This window comes from Phytophthora infestans, genomic scaffold, assembly GCF_000142945.1.
Source record: "Phytophthora infestans T30-4 supercont1.57 genomic scaffold, whole genome shotgun sequence".
Classification (NCBI taxonomy): Eukaryota; Oomycota; class Peronosporomycetes; order Peronosporales; family Peronosporaceae; genus Phytophthora; species Phytophthora infestans.
Window position 1 is genome coordinate 18,244 of NW_003303702.1, and position 7,794 is coordinate 26,037.

Sequence of the window (7,794 nt, forward strand, 5' to 3'; positions counted from 1 at the left end):
CCCGTACGGTTCCTCGGTCGGGTGCTCAAGGAGGCCGACGATGAACTACCATCCTGCTGAGAAGGAAGTTTTGGCGTTACTTCTGCTGTTGAAGATCTGTTACGTCCAGCTGGCAGGAAAGACGCTACATGTCTATACACGATTCTCGACGTTAGAGTGGGTGCATAAGTCGAAGTCTCTCTTCGGACGCGCGGTCCAGTTCGCAGTGCTGCTATCGCAGTGGCACCTTAAGGTGCAGCGCGTGAAAGAGAAGGATGTCGCCTTTGCGCAGCTACTGCAGTCAAGCATCACGAGCTTCGGTGACCTGGAAGACTCGCTCGCGCCGGTGGCGCCTCCAAACAAGGGTTCCCCGACTATTCGAATGGACCCCGCGTTGCTGTACGCCAGGCTTTCCCGTAATTACAGCGGATTCGTCATGTCTTTTGACGGATCAGCGAAGACAGAGAAGTACGGTGGCTACGGGAGTTGTTCATGGGTGCTGTGGAGCCTTCCTGAGTGGAAGGTAGTGATTGCTGCAAACGCTTACCTCTCGGCTACCACGGTGAATGAGGCAGAGTATAAAGGTATGATCAACGGTGTCAAGGCTGCTATTGCGCACGGTGCCGAGGATTTAGTCATCGTTGGGGACTCAAGGCTCGCGATTCAACAATCACTTGGGGTGATCGCATGCAGGAAGGAAACTTTGCTAGCGCTGCTGAATACTCACAAGGAACTCACGGCCAAGCTTCGATCAGTTAAATATCTTTACGTTGTACGAGAATACAACGCGGCCGCGGATTCGTTAGCCACTGAAGCGCTGGAATCGAAGGTCAGTCGGGTAATCTTGGCTGAAACTCGCAAGTCGGAATTGGCATCGCTGAACCGCATCCAGGAAATGATCTACGAGCCGGATGAAGACTCGGTAGATGTTTCGTCACAAGGAGCAGAGCGTCAAGTACATGTACTGTCAGGCAGCGAGTCTTCAAAGTGGAAAACTTTCGAAAATTTCGTGGTTGATTACAGCTCACCAAAGTGCGATTATGGTAATATAGCAGTGATGACTCGGCGACAGACGAAAGCCAAGAAACGCGTCAGGTTTGCAGATGAACACTCGGAGGATGTCTCAAAAGCTCAAGAACAGCATGAAGAACGACGAGAGACGTCCACCGAAGATTCATTCGGCGAAGATTTGCCAGACCATCCTCACAAGACTGTACGATCGGCATTTCCCGATGCGGAAGATGTTGATCCGGTAGCGATACAGCGGGAACGACGCAGACGGATACTGGTGGCACAAGACGAGGAGCAGAAGTGGTTTAACATCAAGAAGGTGCTTCAGGGCCAAGCAGAAGAGCTGAGTTACAAAGAAGCTCGAGATGCCTGGAAGTATGCTGACCGGTTCGTGTTATCAGAAGACGGCGTGCTTCACTATCTTGGATTGAATCGTCGGTACGACCACGGTTGGCAAGAGGAGACCAAGCTGCGGCTTGTGGTACCGACAACGATGATTCAAGAGGTCTTGCAGAACTGTCACGACTCGCTGGAAGGAGGACATCAAGGTGTGGTGAGAACGTTCCACCGCGTTAAGTCCGATTATTATTGGATCGGCTTGTACGCCGACGTGGAGAAGCATGTGAAGTCATGTCCAGATTGCAGCTCGAGTAAAAGCCGTCCACAGCTTCGTGGATACTCACCTGGTAACGTGCTAGCCGAACGACCTTTCCAGATCGTCTCGATGGATTTTGTGATCCCACTACCGAAATCTCGTAGGGGCAACACGGCGTTGCTCCTATTTCAGTGCTCGTTCACGGGATATGTTATTGCCAAGGCTATGTCAGATACGACTGCACTGAGTGTTGCCCAAGTGTTCGAAGAATGTGTGTACCGACGATTCGGAGCCCCATCATTAATACGGCATGACCGCGACCCACGCTTCATGAGCGAGGTGTTCCAAGCGTTCGCAGAGATGATGCAGTCAAGATCAAGAGCGACTTTGAGCTATAGGCCACAGGCTAATGGACAGCAGGAACGCTCGGTGAAGTCAGTGATGGGGTCCGTACGGGTGTACGCGGAAGACCCTCTACAGCAAGATTGGGACGAAATCGCGGAGAAGCTAGTATTTGCTATTAATACTTCTCAAGACACTACGAGGAAGGAAACGCCGTTTTACCTCGTTCATGGTTGGGATGCGCAGTCGACGTTGCGGGCAATGTCGTCATCACTCAAACGAGGACTCGGCAAGCAGTCTGACGCACTGGCGTGGCGGCGCGAGATCAATCGACAACATGAGGTCGTCCTCACTATGGCCAAAGATTATCAGGCTGTAGAAAAGGAGCGAAGGGCTAAAAAGCATAATGAGGCCCTGAGTCGACTGGAAAAAGCCGCTGTACCTCAACCAAGTGGAAACGAACACTCGGCGAACCCGCCAGAAGCTTCAGAAGAGATGGAAGATCCTGCAAGAGCTCCACCGAGATCTCTTTTTGAGATTGGGAGCCGGGCGTGGTTGTACATGGAACGCATCAAACCGGGCTTGACAAAGAAATTAGCTCACCGATGGCATGGACCTTTTCGGATCAAGCGCAAGGTGGAAGAGTTTGCGTACGAGCTGGAACTGCCTGATCGAAGTGGGTATCGCTTTTACCCAGTAGTGCATGTGTCAAGACTTAAGGCTGTCAACGAATTCAACAGTCGACCGAACACTCGGTTGGTACTTGACGCGACTAATGAAGCAAGATTCGACTTCGATGAGGAACTACTGCCTGAGGACAGCTGGGAACCAGACCAAGTTGCCGGTGAATATGAAGTCGAGGCCATCCTCGACGACAGAACACTACTAACGACGAGCACGGAGCGTGCTGTACGCGAGTTCAAAGTCAAGTGGGTTGGCTATGAAGATACAACTTGGGAACCATCATCCAACTTATCATGTGGAGGTCTGCTGTACGACTATTTGCGAGCCAAGAAGAGCGAGAATCGGCTGCAGATGGCGCAAGTGGCGGAGGAAGACTAGCGTGACTGGATCACGTGTGAACTGTCCACAGGGCGATGCAGCCTGTGGTAACAGATGAAAAACGTTACTGCAACAGCAAATTGTATATGCATTTGAAGAACAACATGAACATGATTACGCTGTGGAAGTGGATTAAGAATAAGAAAACATGAATGCCGACCGGGGAGCGACCACTGAAAACGAAACTTCGCTGGACCCCTCAACAGTTAGCTGAGATGTTGGAGAACGTCGTGGAGCATGCAGCGAGGATTCAAATCGATTCCAATTGCCTGGCCGCGATGGCCAAGAGTGCCAACGAAGTCGAGTCACCACTCTCCTTCTCTTTTTCATCAGGAACCTGAGCCTCGGCAGCTGGAGCTGCAGCCGGACCCTGCGAATCCTCGGCATCAGCCTCAATAGAAGCAGCGGCCAGAGCGAGACGTGGAGTAACCGGTGACGAGTCAAACAAGCAGGCGCAGGAGGAGCAGCAGGAGCCATCTCCGCGGATTCAGCGACGACGGGGAGTGCTGCAGGAGCTACCACAGGGAGTGAAGAGTCCGGGGCAGCGGGCGCCGGAGGACCGGTTGATGACGCTGCTGTCGGAGGAAGTGCAGCAGACTGAGGGGCGTTCGAACCCTCGGTCTTGCCCTCCTGAGAAACAAGTCGAGTAATGCGAGGTGATGAGCAAGGTACCGATGATTCAAGAGAAGGATGGGGCTTACGTACCTCCAGCTGCTCACGCTCGCGACGTCTACGAGGATTGAGACGCTGAAACGCGTCGGACACGACTCGATTCAGACGCTTGGACATACGGTGGCGAGATGGTGAATTGAAGAATGAAGAAATGTCACAACGGGCACCAGTACCGTGGCTTCCATTGCGACAGGGGCAGTTGTGGTGTAGTGATTTCTCCGTGGTTGCGGATTATCACCCGTCGACAAAGACGTGACACCGCCCAAGTTGTTCAAGCGACGAACCCTCGGTCGGGTGATGTACGGAGACGCCAAGGTGCAAGGGACTCGACGGCGTCACCTCCGAGTTTTCAACAAATATCGGATACGGCCCTATGTCACTGAATCCAGGCTGTCCTTATTATTAATAATGGACTGGCCGGATTCGCATTCAGCGGACCATCTACGGTACGAACCCTCAGTGGCGGTTGGGATGAGTTCGCGGAATACTCAGCGACCTTTGGAAGACACGCTAACCGTCTGGGACAGGGCGCGGACCGTTAAAGATGCTCATGCGACAGTGCAGACGACGCTTGGCATGCAAGAAGATCCATAACGGATCATTGTTCACTTGATATTTGTATACTTGATTAGGACTTCTTATTAGGAATAGACCCGAAAGGGTAAGCTTAAATACAGAACAGAATTTCCACTCAAGCACACAGAGCGACGTCCGGCTTCAAGGTAAGCGTCAGGTCGAGCTTGTTTGAGTGTGTTATGCCTGTCGATGAACTCGAAGCTCTGTAGCGAGGGTTCATCCGGCAAGGCCAAGAGACTTTGTGTATTGGCCGATTACTATCGGGAGGTTTTACGTGACGGCTTATTGTTGCCTATTTGCACGACTGGGAGTGCTTGAATTGCATCCCCTTTTATTCTTCCAACCGAGTGTTGAACACTCGGTGATCTCGTAAAAGGCTTACCCGTGCCTCGTACCCTTCCGCTGTTGGGACCACGAGGATTCAAAACACCTGCTAGCTTTGCTCGTGCTAGTAGCGTGTTCTTATTTTACTGGTTGGCCTATATAAGTAGTTTACAAGGTCCAGTTTGTCCCGGTGCAAGGGCAGAACTGGGGTCTTCAGGTCCGCCCGAACGATCGTTTACTATCCTAGTAGACGTATTGTTGTGGGAACATCCTAACTACATCTGTAGCTAGAGTTCACGTGGGATTTCCAACACCACAATACTATCCATCATTCTGGACCAGAGGTAGTACACAGCAAACCCTCGAATTTTCCGCATATGTCAACCAATTGTGCGAGCTTTTCAAAGCAAATTTGGCCGAATCATCCAATCAAATTTGAGCGTAATCGGAGCAATTTTGAGAGACTTTCTCCAGGGTATTTGTGCGAGCCTGGGAAAAGGATAGCACACTTTTAATTACTTGCTTTAAGTACATGTATATAAATTATGTTCATCCGATGTGGTGCATGGTGATTTGTATGGGATGAAGCGCTTCAAGGACGTTTGGCGAGCTATGGCACGGTTGTTATTGATGTATAAAGGTCCTAGATCGGTCTGGTAGGCTTTGTTACTAGCATGTATTGCTAAGGATCATGCATTCTTGCCCACTTAGTGATCAGGCTGCTTCGAGAGGACACGGTCATACATGTACCTCCAATACATCTTCTATGTAATTTCTAAACTAACGCATATAAAAGGAATGGCGCATAGGTAAGCCATTTCATGTCCTTCCTGAAAGCCCAATATCTGACCAGACCAACACTGTATAGTGTAAGCGCACTAGTATCACTTCAGAGCTGCTCTAGATACTATTCTGCACTGTCATCGCTCAATTTTAGAGATGCACAGCCTCAATTTTACGTCTTGAAGTACTTCATCCCTAACAAATCACTATGCACCACATCGGATGAACTTAAAGCAAGTAATTAAAAGTTTGCACAAATACCCTTGTACAGTATAGGAAGTCTTTTAAAATTGAGCACATATTTGGAAGACTGATTTAGAGTGAAAAACGCTTTATGCGACCAAATTTGATTTTACAACCTCGCCGAGTTCGCGTCTCAGTTTCGTAGCTTTCTTTTCAGACCACGGTGATGTCATGTCGTCCACATCGTTCCGACCTGTTACAATTGATATAAATATATGCAGAAAATTTTATCCTTTTGGCCATGATTGTAATAATACTGAAGTATTGTTGTGCTTTGCACTTTTTTGCCGACATTTTTAGGCGCTAAAAATGACAGTCCGCCAACGTAAACGTGTGAGAAAAAGATTCATTTCTTAATATTTAGCTAAATGTTTGTCAAAATCTACATGCATATATTGTAATCGATGTGGCCTCGAGGTTACACCAGCAAGCAGTGCCTTATGTTTGCGTGATTTATAAGAACCAACATGTACCATTGTATTTCCCGCCTTAGCATCGACTGCTTCACCGCAATGACAGAGGAAGTAGCACCAACAACGCGGAATCTCTACCGCCCAAAGTGTCATGGCCCAAGAAGGGGCTTATACAAAGACTGAGACATTTCCAGGCAGCTAATAACGAAGATTGTCATTGTGCTTTGCAGCCTTTCTGCCGATCTAAAAGTGGCAATATCCGAAGCATGAAATAAGGTAAAAGCGAAAATTGTTGTAAAATGCAACAGTAAATCTGAGAGGGATAGGTCGAAAGATGGATGGTGTCAATACAATAGACCCCAAAACCAGTTACCTACCAATTGATGAGTTACTGTGGCAAATAAGACAATTCTGGACAGTTGAAAAATATATCTGTGTATTTAACGAACTATCCACAAAAAGATCAGTTACCCCTGCCCTGAATGGAGCACTTTCCAAATAATTTGAGATTCAGTATTACTATCTGAAACACAAAAAATTGTCAACAGCTACTTTGCTAGATCAAATGGTCACCAACCAATCTGCTGGTTGGTAGACAGCGCTCTGACGAAAGCGTTGGGCAAGTTTACGGAGTCTCATTCGGAAACCTACTGCAAATGGCTCGAAGTGCCACCCCCATTCCTACTGCAGAGCTTCTGCAGCGTCTCGCCAAAGACAACGTCTTCGTCCATGCCTAGAAGGCGGTGCTACAATGATGCGTGTGGCCCACCCCAAGAAAAAGCCACGCAACGGCGAGCTGACGTCGGATGAGCTCGCTCGCAATGCTCGGGTCTCATCGGATAGAGTGCTAGTGGAGAACTTTTTCGGGCGCGTGTGTCTCCTGTGTAGAATCATGCACAGCACACGTTCAAGTGGGGCGAGTCGCCGTTCGACTCGTTTGCTCGAATGTGCTTTGCATTGACAAACTTCTACACTGACATCAACTCACTCCGGGCTGACGATGGCTGGTTCTACCGGTCCGTAATGGGCCAATACGCCTCGATGGCGGAGCGCTCAAGACTTGCATCTATCCAGCGACGCTATCGTCGTCGCCGTGACGCACGCTTGCCCGCTGACCAAAACGTCCAAACGAGACTGTCGTTCTCACCGTCGCTCTCGTCAGCGAACTCGTAGTATGATTTTGAGGATACTTAGTGAGACAGTAAGCGTAGCGAACTAATTAGTTACACAGTTTAATCGCAAATATACTGATGACTGAACAATACACATCCATTAGAGCTCGCCATCGATAAGCTGGTAGTTCAATACCTACTGCTCAAAAAGACGAGTTAATCATAATCGACTCGATCTATTGCAAACCAGAGCAGTGATTCAGTGAAATATCCACCACTTGGTTTTGTTACCTAATGATTTCAAAAGCCCCCCCCGCACCAGACAGGTCAGAAGCCACACTGGAAGCTTTTCTACCAGAAATAATATGGACTAATTGACATACATGTAGCCTGTCGTACGTACTACAAATCGGGTACCCATTGTGTAATAGCTCTGCGGTGTTATTTTCCACAGACTTTTATAAAAATATTTTTAGTAGTTCAAAGTGGCTTCACGGCCATTGTTTTAGCTGCACCCGTTCACCAAACGCAATGAATTCATGCGCGCACGGCACATAATTTTATAGTCATGGTTATAGCTTTATAGAGTATGATTGTTTTTGATAAATGTATTATTAAAGCAGTAGTAATACATTTGATAATAAAACATTTTAATATTTGTTTATGAATAAGTACCAGCATT